The sequence below is a fragment of the Callorhinchus milii genome, unplaced genomic scaffold (assembly GCF_018977255.1).
Source record: "Callorhinchus milii isolate IMCB2004 unplaced genomic scaffold, IMCB_Cmil_1.0 Scaffold2, whole genome shotgun sequence".
Classification (NCBI taxonomy): domain Eukaryota; kingdom Metazoa; phylum Chordata; class Chondrichthyes; order Chimaeriformes; family Callorhinchidae; genus Callorhinchus; species Callorhinchus milii.
In genome coordinates, this window is record NW_024704743.1 from 64,276,999 (window position 1) to 64,288,007 (window position 11,009).

Here is an 11,009-nt window from a genome sequence, read left to right on the forward strand (position 1 = left end):
GGAAAGCACTCCGGGTGCCATCATGAAGACCTTTCTTCGTCAGTTCAAAGTCATATTTTGGAAGAATTGGCTTTGCCGTGTGAAGCAGCCGGTGGGTCCCTGAGCCCCACTCCTCACACTGCCCTCACTGCTGCTCTCTACCTCTCTCTCTCTATCTCTCTCTATCTCTCTCTCTCTATCTCTCTCCACAGCTCAGCATTGGGGTGGGGGTCACTCACTTGGGTCTTTTGCTTGTGTTTCAGGTGCTGTCACTGTCCGAGATCGTCTGGCCATGTTTATTGTTCCTCATCCTGGCCGGGGTGAGGGTTCAGAACCCCCTGAAACATCGCGCAAACTGTGAGTTTATCCCCTTTGCTCTCCTTTTTTTTTTGTGTGTGTGGGCGCGAAATCAATAGATCGATGGGTACAGATCGATCATGTCACGCTCAGGGCTGCAGAGTGCCAACTCCACTTGCACTCCCATCTGCGGGTTTACATGTGGTTAGTTACTGGAGCAAGTGAGTGCTGGTTTGCTGGGGACAACTTTCTCATCAGGGGTAGGACTGGGCAATTGCCCCGACTTGTTCTGTGGCAATAGTTTGTGGCAATGGTGTGCCCCAAGTGATGAATGTCTGGTGCACACACTGACTGCAAAAGGTGGGCTACAATTTCAGGTTGAAAGGCACCTGGATCTGGAGGTAGATTTCTTTTTTTTTTAAAAAAAAACACACCCCACCTGTCGAGAGCCCCAGGATGAAGTGCAGGGCACAATTTGAGAAGCTGCAGTGTAAACTTAGACTGTTTTGAGTCAATGCAAAGGCTGCACTCAGTGCCAGCCCTTAGGGGGCTGTCACGACTGATTCTTTGATAACATTAAATAGGTTAACCTAGGTATATGAGCTCTGTGCATGGGTTAGCTGCGGAAGGGCAGAATTATTTTCTCAAGGGGATGGGGGTGTTTGATCAATGTGGAAACCTATCACCATGCTTAAGAGTCTCCCATCCAAACTCAGGAGAGTTCCACATATTCCGCTGAATTCAGAATTCTCCCCAGTGCAGGGCTGCAGTCAGCAGTATGCAAGCCTCATTGCCAGATGTGATATTGCTTTGGTTACAGCAGTTGCAAACATGACATTGTATGAACTCGGACACCAAAATTCATTCTGGCCGCAATCTAGTTGTACGCGGCTCTTTGACGTCTGCAGCTTTAATAACGAATAGAAATATTCCACCATTATATCAGCAACAGTTTGATGAAATTAATAATAATTCTTGCATTTGATGTAATGTCTTATCACGTTGTTGAGGCACCTCAAAGCTCTTCACAGTCGATATATTGTAAAGAGGATTGACTGTATTTTTTGGGCAAAACTCAAAAATTAAAAGTTGCTGTAAGGAGATCTATTAATTGCTCCTTTAATAGTTTTGTGTCTTCTTGGTTCACTTTATTCAGTTGCTTTGAATGTTGTTTTGCAAATGGCATCAATATTCTGCACCTAAATTGGACAAAAATGCACAGTCACAGGAAATAATTATTCTGCACTACAAACCATTGTTTTGTAGTTTTAAAGGCATATTGTCACAATTTAGGATGAGAAATGTCCAGTATTGTACTGCTTTTTATTTATGTGCAAGTGAGACAAAGCAATGAAATAATGTTTTAATCGAATTATGTCAAATTATTTTGTCTGCTTATAAAACATCAGTGAAAGTTTTCCAAGTTACTGTACATTGGCAGCCATGCCCCTTTAATAGACTGATTCTTCTGTGTTTATATATGTATAGAATGACCTATGTAGAGAAATGGTTTAAATGCCACTTATTATTATTATAAACGGAAAGTGCAATTTTTACAACCTGGATAGACTTAGATAAATGATCTGAAATAGATAAATGATCTGAAAATATCCAATCCTGCTGATAACTGGAAGTGTATAATGCTGACCCACAGCAACTGTTCTCCAACCTATCCAGATGCAAGTAAATCACAGGATTACTACCACCACTACTAATAATCCCTAATTTGATATTGTGTCTTTGAGACGTCTCAAAGTGCTTCACAGAATGTACTGTAAACTGAATTGACTGTATATTTTGGGGGTAAAATGTGGCAACCAAATGCACACAGCAGTGTCCCACAAACAGTCATGGATTGAGTGACCAATTTTTTTTTAAAAAAAGGAATTATTACCCTGCAAAAAAGTGATTCACCAATCAACTAGCAATCGGGTTCCTACTTATAGCTCGGTAAACAGAGGCATGTGGAGTGTAGAAAACTTGCCCAACATTTTGCCCTGCCGGGAATCAAACCTAGGTCTTGCGAGACGAGTGGTCTAACCACTAAACTACAGGATTCCACTGTGGTTGGCATGCAACATATCCAGTTATCATCAGGACTTAATACTATGTACATGATATTGCGACTAGTGCATTTTTGACCCCATTAATATTTGATTCCCTGTGCCTTCTTGTCCTCCTCACACTCTCTGCCACTGTTGACCACCCTATCCTTCTCCACCTTCACTCTTCCATGATACACCTCTGAGGCTTTGTACTTTCCACACAGACATTAATCGCAGGCACTGGACTTCTCTTTCTATGTGTTATAGGAGTTGAGGCTGCTGAAACTCCTCAGTGAGATGACATCAGCTACTGAAATTAATCCAAATATTATTGGTGGAGAGATTTAACATCTCTTCCAGAAGTGGAGCAATTATTTATCTTTATCTGCTCCTAAATAATCTTGCTGAGAACTCAGAAAAGCTCTGTAAAACTTGGCAGATGTGCATGGCTGTCTGAATATACATTTTACTAAATGTGTCCTTTCCCTAAGCAGTTGTTTATTTGAATATTAAAATAAAGGATTTCATTGATACCACTTCCTTTCTTTGTGCCAATTAGGATGATAATTCCATGCACATCACCTACACATGAAAATTCTCATATGCACTCTGTTCCTGAAGGGACACATCCTGCTTACCTGTCTGTCTTGGTCTGTCATCAGCAGTGCCTCAAGTACTGCAAACCCACCTAGCTCTAGAATATAGACAGCCAAAAAGGTTTTGCCTTGACTCCATTGCTTTTTTTCCCATTGTTAATTCAGTTGTGAGGTAGAATTCAAAGTATAGAATTTATTTACATTTAGTCTTACATTTTTTTCTGTGAATCTTGAGGGGATGGGTCATGACTGGAACTAGAACAGTATTAAAATGTTCTACTTGGTGTCAGATTTAAGAATTCCTCAGTCACATGTAATTATGTCTCGGTTATGCTGTTCTTTTTGGTGCATTTCAGATTGCACTGCTCAGTATAAACAATATTCATATAAGCACAAGCAGTGATAATTTATTTTGGATAACCTAATGAATGCTATGTTTAAAATTATCCAAACCATTAAAAATGATTTCTTATAAGGGTCTCCAGTAGTTAGGTAATGAGAATGTGTCCCCCCAGGAAGAGAGTGCACATTCCATTGTAAACTAAGGGAAGTTTCCATATCTGGTGGAATACATATGTCCATGTGCAATCTTTCCTAAAAGGATACATCCTCGTTACCTAATTCCAAAGAGTATTCTGCACAAGTTGCAAGAGCCATGATTTTGAGACCAGAGTGTCTGCTTTGGAATCCTGCTGAAGTTTAATCAGCAAAAAATGCATTTCAGTGAGAGTGGATTTGGCCTTTACTCATAATTTGAAGCATGGGACTGCCCAAGAACTTTTAGTAGATAATTTTTAATGTTAATAAAGGTAATAATGTGACCGGCTATTTAATAACAGTAAAAACAAACTGACACGTCCTGATGGTTTAGTTGAGCTCTTCCCGTTTCATTGTGCAGTTCTCTCCTCAGCTCCCAGCCATTGCAGTTTCAGAGTGGGAAATATAAATCAGGCTTCCCAGTTATTTTTTTATTGGAAATAATACAATCAATGGAAGACAGGAATGTACAGAACCATTGTAGTCTATCTGACTGGCCCCCAAAATTGAAAAAAATATATTTAAAAAATCATTACATTAAATAATCACTTTTAGCTGTATGTGTGTTAGCCTGGTCATTCGGTAGCACTCTTGCATCTGAGTCAGAAGGCTGTGGGTTCAAGCTTCATGTCGTGATGTGTTGTCAGAGATGCTAATCTTCAGAAGAGACATTAAACCAAGGTCCTGCCTTGTGTCCATGCATTGAAAAGAGAAAAGAGCTTGTCTAGTCTGCTGTGCTTGAAGGTGTGCTAAATTGCTATATTAAATTAAAGGATTATTATTATTATTAATATTATAAATCATCTATAAGGTGCAAAGTGTTTATCCTCAACAAAGTGCCTTAACCTCTCTATCAGAATTGCATTCTTTACTAGAAAGTGTGACTTATTCATTTTCCACACAACATCTTCTCTGAGCAATAGTTTTATGTTGTCAGCCTGCTCACTGGGAACTGGATTGTGACTGTTCAGACTAATTTCATACCATAATAATATTCTTTGCATTTGATATAGCACCTTCCATGTTTCAAAGCGCTTGAAAGGATTCACTGTAAAGTGTAGTGACTGTATTTTGTAAGTGAATGTATCAATGTGACCTCAGAGGTAAAAGGACAGTGAGATGATCCACAGATTGACCAAATCACACTGCTCGCTATCTTCTTTCTAAAGAAACATTACAAGAATACATGAAATTATTAATTAAAAAATTCTATTCTCTTTTCTCCACACTAGAATTAACACTGTCTAATTTTAATTACCGTGTTTCACTTTATTTTCATCAAGTTTATTTCTTTCGTCAAATGGTAATGATTCATCTCAGTAGATAAGAAAGTCATATTAATTGAATTTCTAAAGCATCAAATATTTTAGAAAATGTATAACTACAGATTTTTTAATTAAGAAACCTGCAAAGAAACACCACCCCCATTTTTTTAAAATTAATATTTTAAAACTCAAGTGATAATTATTTTTTAAAAAACACACTTTTAACAGGTAATTCATGTAAAGGTTAAGCTGTCTTTAATATGAAATGCTTTCTCTTTTTCCTTTAGGCTACATGGAGCCTCGTACCTTGCCCAGTGGAGGACTTTACCCATTTGTTCAAAGTCTCTTTTGTGACGAGGGTTCCCATTGCTATGGGGATGCTATGTCTCAGAAAACAAGGTACTGACCCCAATGCTTTCTACCTCAATGCTTATTCAGCAGCGTGTCTGACAATCGCAGAAACTCATCACTATGCTTACACGTACATGAGGCAAGAACGCATGGAAATGTCCTAGTGTCTAGAATAGAATCACTCTCTCCCTAGAGGGACACACGCTGAATAACTAATTCAAAACTAATTTAGGTGAAAATTGAAAAGAGCCAAGGTTTTGGGACAAAGTGTGTGTTGCGGTATTACTGGAATTCACACTGCTAAAATCACAAACTGCTTAGCTTGCCATCAGAAGCAGACTCCCCTGTTGTAACATTGGAGTCTAAATTGTGATAGTTGGGATGTATTGTGTCAATTGCAATTTTGGTTTGTGATAGATGATTTCATATTCAAAAAAAACAAAACCAATTATTTGTGAAACCCAAAGATTGAAAAAACGTCAGTGCTTTACTATGTGGGCTTTTATGAAACACTTTAAGCTTTTTTTTCAACTGTAAAATGGACTGAAAGTAAAGTGTCAGCTGTAGTTGCAACTTCTAGTTTGAGAATATTAAAATATAGGTGTTCCGTGACTGTAATGCGTGCTGTACGTAGTGTCTGACTGCGTACCAGGACCAGTCACTGGGTTAGAGTTAACCATAGAACAATAGTATTCAATCTTAGAGTAAACAATTGCAAGGATATTATAATTTAAGAACAGTGACGTTTCCTTAAAATATCCCTGGCATCAGCTACGAAATTAAAACTTAATTGAGAAAGTTTTCACAATTCTTCATTATCACAAATCTTCAGACAAAATGGTTTAATAGGCTAGACACAACTTCCTCTGCACTTCCATCTCCAACAAAAAGCAATCCGCTGAAAACATTTTGTGACCTGCCAGGATTATTAGTACAAGAACATTTCTGTAATTCTATCCAACCTACTTTCAATATCACACATACAAAACCAGTTTCACAAGGTTTGCTCTGCACAAATGATCCTCAATACAATACAAGGGGGAGGAAGGTAAACAGGTTTCCTTAGAGCTGAACTGACTCCCAAGGTGACATGCCTGGCAATTGAATGTCAGAACTGAGACAGCCCTCTGTGAGGGTCTCTAGTCTGGTTCATGAGCCAGGCAGGTCTGCAGTATTCCAGGGCACTGCTGATGACAGCACAGCCAGCCTGGCTCATCAGCAGGACCTGGAAGGGTAGACCAGTCACTGGGGGCAAGGACTCAGCAATGGGTACGGTGGTGTCAGCTGGACCGAACAGCGGGAAAGCTTGCCGAACAGCAATATCAATGGCAAGCTATGTGGTTTTAGCTAGTTAGTCTCCGTCAGTACCCGCTGTTGGGGACTGCACACTCTGAGGTCCCCAAGCCTTGGCCCTTGCCAATCTGTGACTAATATTTTCCAGAATTAGGTAAGGCGGAGGGATTGAGAGAGAGTGGAGGCATGCCCAGGCTGGAGCAGAAGGAGATAGTGGTGGGGTCCAGGAGAGAGAAGTCGAGGAGGGCAGTGGGAGAGAAGGACAGAGTGGGAGTAGCGGAGAGTGGGGGAATAGGAGCAGGAACTTTTTCAGGGGCAGCGGCTCGCGTCGGCAGCCAAAACGAGCATGGACAGACCAGGAGCGAGTGATCAGTGGGGCAGCCTCAGCCTGTAGGCTGTGGGAGACAGCACAGGTTGGGGGAAGAGAGGGCATGGTAGTCATGGCTTAGGTGCCAGAGCCAGGTAGGGAAAGGAGGGAGGACAAGGTAGCAGAAGGATAGTAAAATTTACACTATACTTACCACATACTGGCGCATTTGAAAATGGTGCCTGGAAATGACGTCACGCAGCGAGATTCGGACGTTGTTCAGGCGGGGGATTTTGAAATGGGTCTGACCAACATGAGGGAAACCTATGATTTGATCCAGAAGCAAATCTTTTTTTAAAAATTCATCAGGGCATAGATGATGCTAATGGGGGTCAGCATATAATGCCCATCTTTGTTCTGAGAAGGTGGAGCTTTCTCTTTAAACTTCTGCTGTCTTTGTGGTGAAGGTGCTCAAGGTGCAAAACTGGTTTTGGGTAGGTGGTTCCACGATTTTGACCACCTTCTGCAATGATGCATTCACAGCTTTGCTCCCTCCTACCTCTCCAACCTACTATCCCCCTACCTACCCGCCCGTACCCTCCGTTCCTCTGGCTCCGGTCTGCTCCACATCCCCCGCCCCAACCGCCCTACTATCGGTGGCCGGGCCTTCAGCCCCGAGGCTCTGGAACTCCATCCCCAGTGCCTTCGCCGCTTCCTCCCTTTCCTCCTTCAAGGCCGGTCTCAAGACCTTTCTCTTTGACCGTGCCTTCAGCTCCCCTCTCGACTCTCTACCCCCTCCTCGCTCCCTCCCTTCCCTCCCCTCACCCTGACCATTTCCCCCTGCTCGGGTCCTGACCCAACTGTACAGCGCCTTGGGACGTCCTCCCGATGTGAAAGGCGCTCAATAAATGGAATCTTGTTGTTGTTGATGAACAACAGTAACCTGAATTTAGATGAACGGCAATAACCTCCAGAAAGTTTACTTTCAGCAAATGTTTTCTATTGAAATGGGTGTTGTCTTCTCAGCAACTGTTATCACCATAGAGCGAGTCATTAGGCATTTCCCTATCTGTAAACATGAAAAACAATAATTTACATTTATATAGCGCCCGCAGAATCTCTGAGTACTTTATAAGATCTTATTCATGTTATTTTGTACATATCAATAATCTGTAAATTGTATGATAAAATCATACTATTTCACAATTTACATTTTAAAAAAGAACATTCCCTTCCCCGCCCCTCCCTTCCTCTTCTCTTCTTTTCTCTCTCAACTCCTACCGTCCCCAAACCTTCTCTTCTCCACTCCCATCTCTTTGCCTCCCCTCCACTTTCCCTCCCCTCCCTCCACAATTCACTACCGAACACACAATGTTGCTACAACAAATGTACGATTTGAATCCAACTCACAGACAATGTTGCCCATCAAGTAAACAGATTCAATAATAATAATAATCCTTGCATTTGGTATAGCGCCTTACCACATCGTTGAGACGTCTCATGGCGCTTCAACTACCAAGAAACACCAAAACAACTTTCATTTATATAGCGCCCTTCACCCAGGGTAGTGTCCTGGAGCGCTTTACTGGAAACTTTACTAAGAAGACAATTCTTACTCTTGCTGCCCTCAATCCTGCTAGTTTCTGAGATATTTATCCAGCTATAATAATATTATTATTTATCCAGCTAGCATTTGAACATATTAATCAACGCAGCAGAGCAGGAGGTTATTCCACACTGTTCAATGCTGTGTGGGGGAAAATGCCTTTGTAATTCATGTTATTCATTCACTGTAATTATATACTTGCAAATTTAATGTTCATAACCTCCAGTCTATGCTCCCAATATGAGTTGAATAGAGTTAGACCCTGCTATTGTGGTGGCTTCTTTCCATAAATTCATACCTCACTTTAGAACGAGTGGTTAAACTATATCCAGGTTGATGACGTCAGGAATAACATCAACGGCAGCGAAATGACCTGAAATGCAGTCAGTCAGTCAGTCCTTCAGGGCATTAGGCATTGATGTTACTTCTGATGTGATCAAACCTGGGTGTGGATGTTTGCCGGAGGCTGACAACCTGTGAGTCTTTCCAGTACTTTCTGGGATGCCAACATTCCTTCTGCACCAGAAAGCTACACTAGCGTGCCGAACACAGAAAGTACTGCGGACCCACAGTGCCGCCTTGTTACATACATATCTGAATACTGTGTAACAGGGTCTGGCTGTGGCTTCCTTGCATTTAGACTATCTCAGTACTTCTCAGTATTTTTATATGCTTGGATGTCCTGGCCTTTCAACTTTCTTTTGTCAAACGAAAATACGTTCACTGTCTGTGAGTTTCTCCTTAAAAACAAGCTTTGAATCCTATGTTTTGGAATCATCCTTTACCTCTTCTCCCAAGTATCTAAGTATGTTAAGGTAGAGTGCCCGGAGCTTGTACATTGTTCCTAATTCAGCCAGCCCCGATCTCTACAACAGTGGAATAACTTGTTTCTAGTCATAATCAAATGAAAGTCTCAGGTGAGGTTCAACCCAGTCTATAATTAATTACAGTTATAACAGTTTCAAACTAATGCATTAAATGAGATCTCAAGAGTCTCACACTAATTATTTTTCTTTATTAAAGCACATTCCTTCACTGTGCACGTATGTTCCACTTCTTCTTCCTAAATTCATGAAATCCTAAATCCTGACATGGTGCCTTTGTAATCTCTCATCCCATTTCAAAGTGCATTGTCATGCTTCAAAACGCCTCAGATCTAATTATAGTGATGCAATTGAACACAATATCTTCAAAGATGTGTTTTGAAGCGTGACAATGCAATTTAAGTAAGTGAAGGCTAAATCATTGCAATTTGCAGTGCAATATGTGCCATCGGAGTCAGACAGCATTCTGAGCACATGCACCGTGATGTCACTGTGGTGTAGAAGGATGGAGCGGTGTCGCTGTTTATTACACCATGTTATAAGGCGGGTTTGAATTTTATAGAGACCAAATATGCCTGTGCCTTCTAACTTTGCGCTCAAGGTCAAATAATATCTTTTTGTATCATTTATGCCTTGAGAAATTTCAAGAACTGGGACCCAAATTTCCACTCAGTCTTTACTGTAAGACCATTTTTATTTTAAAAATATAAGATTGGGCAGAATTGTGGACAATTCTTAAATTTAACCTTTAATTGGAAGCTGGTTTTGCACTGTTCTTAAAAACAACCAGCTTCCAATTAACACAGAATTTAAGAACTTTTCACAATTCTGTACAATCTTAAATATTAGGGAAAATTTCTCTCAGAGGCTAAGTAGTAGAATTTCATGCCTCTGGATCATGTGACTTTTTTGACTACAAGACAACTATCATAAATGTGGTGATCTGCGTCCAATATCATACAACAAAGTGCAACATAAATTGCCGATTTCTGGGCTATCAGGTGGCTGCTGACATCACTTCCTGCATGTTGATGTGTGCATGTATGTTATGTTCTGATGACATTTGTTTTTAGTGCAGGAAACTGGCGAGTCAGCCCCAGTAACCAGGGGTACCATGCTTGCGGTACAGCAGACACAGTCAGACAATAGATTTGTGTTCTATGTGAATCCACATTCAACCGAGGCACATTCTCATGGGTCTCCCATGTCATTATTTTGAGTATTGACACACTGTAAGATTTACCAATCGTGAGGTAAAGCTCAAGGTCTTGACAAACTGGTGCTGAATAACTATTTCATGTTGTCACTCACAGGTCATCTGGCACCCTGAGGAATACCATAAACAATCAAAACGGTGTCCTGAGTTCATTACAAGACATTGGAAAGCAAATCAATGAAACCCTGACAAGCGCAGCTAACTTACAAACCGAATATGAAGAATTGTTTGGGCAGTCAGGTAATGTGGTAAGACGGAGAACTCGAGTCTGCCAGGTTTTGAGAGATTTATAGAAATATTAAGTCTAATTGTAAAAGTTTTTACAAATATATTAAGAGGAATAGGCTAGTGAGGGTAAATGTAGGTCCACTTCAGTCAGAGACGGGAGAAGTTGTAATGGGGGATAAGGACATGGCAGAGTCCCTAAATGGATACTTTGCATCTGTCTTCACCCTAGAAGACACAACAATTCTGCCAACAATAGAGATGCACCAAGGGGATCAGGACAGGGACCAACTTAGGGAAATTTTCATTAGTAGAGAATGGTGCTAGGGAAACTGTTAGCACTAAAAAGTGACAAATCTCCTGGTCCGGATGGCTTGCATCCCAGGGTTTTAAAAGAGGTAGCTTATGAGATAGTGGAGGCCTTGTGTCTGATCTTCTAAAATTCCTTGGATTCTGGAACAGTCCCCA

General features: G+C 40.9%; 1 long non-coding RNA gene across 1 annotated transcript; it reads left to right on the forward strand.

Annotated features, from left to right (window-relative positions):
* Window positions 1–254: 254 nt before the first annotated feature.
* LOC103181186 lies at window positions 255–10,523 on the forward strand. The gene is made up of 3 exons (XR_488182.1): window positions 255–336; window positions 5,007–5,118; window positions 10,414–10,523. It is a non-coding gene; the product is annotated as an uncharacterized LOC103181186 (long non-coding RNA).
* The last annotated feature ends 486 nt before the right edge of the window (window positions 10,524–11,009 follow it).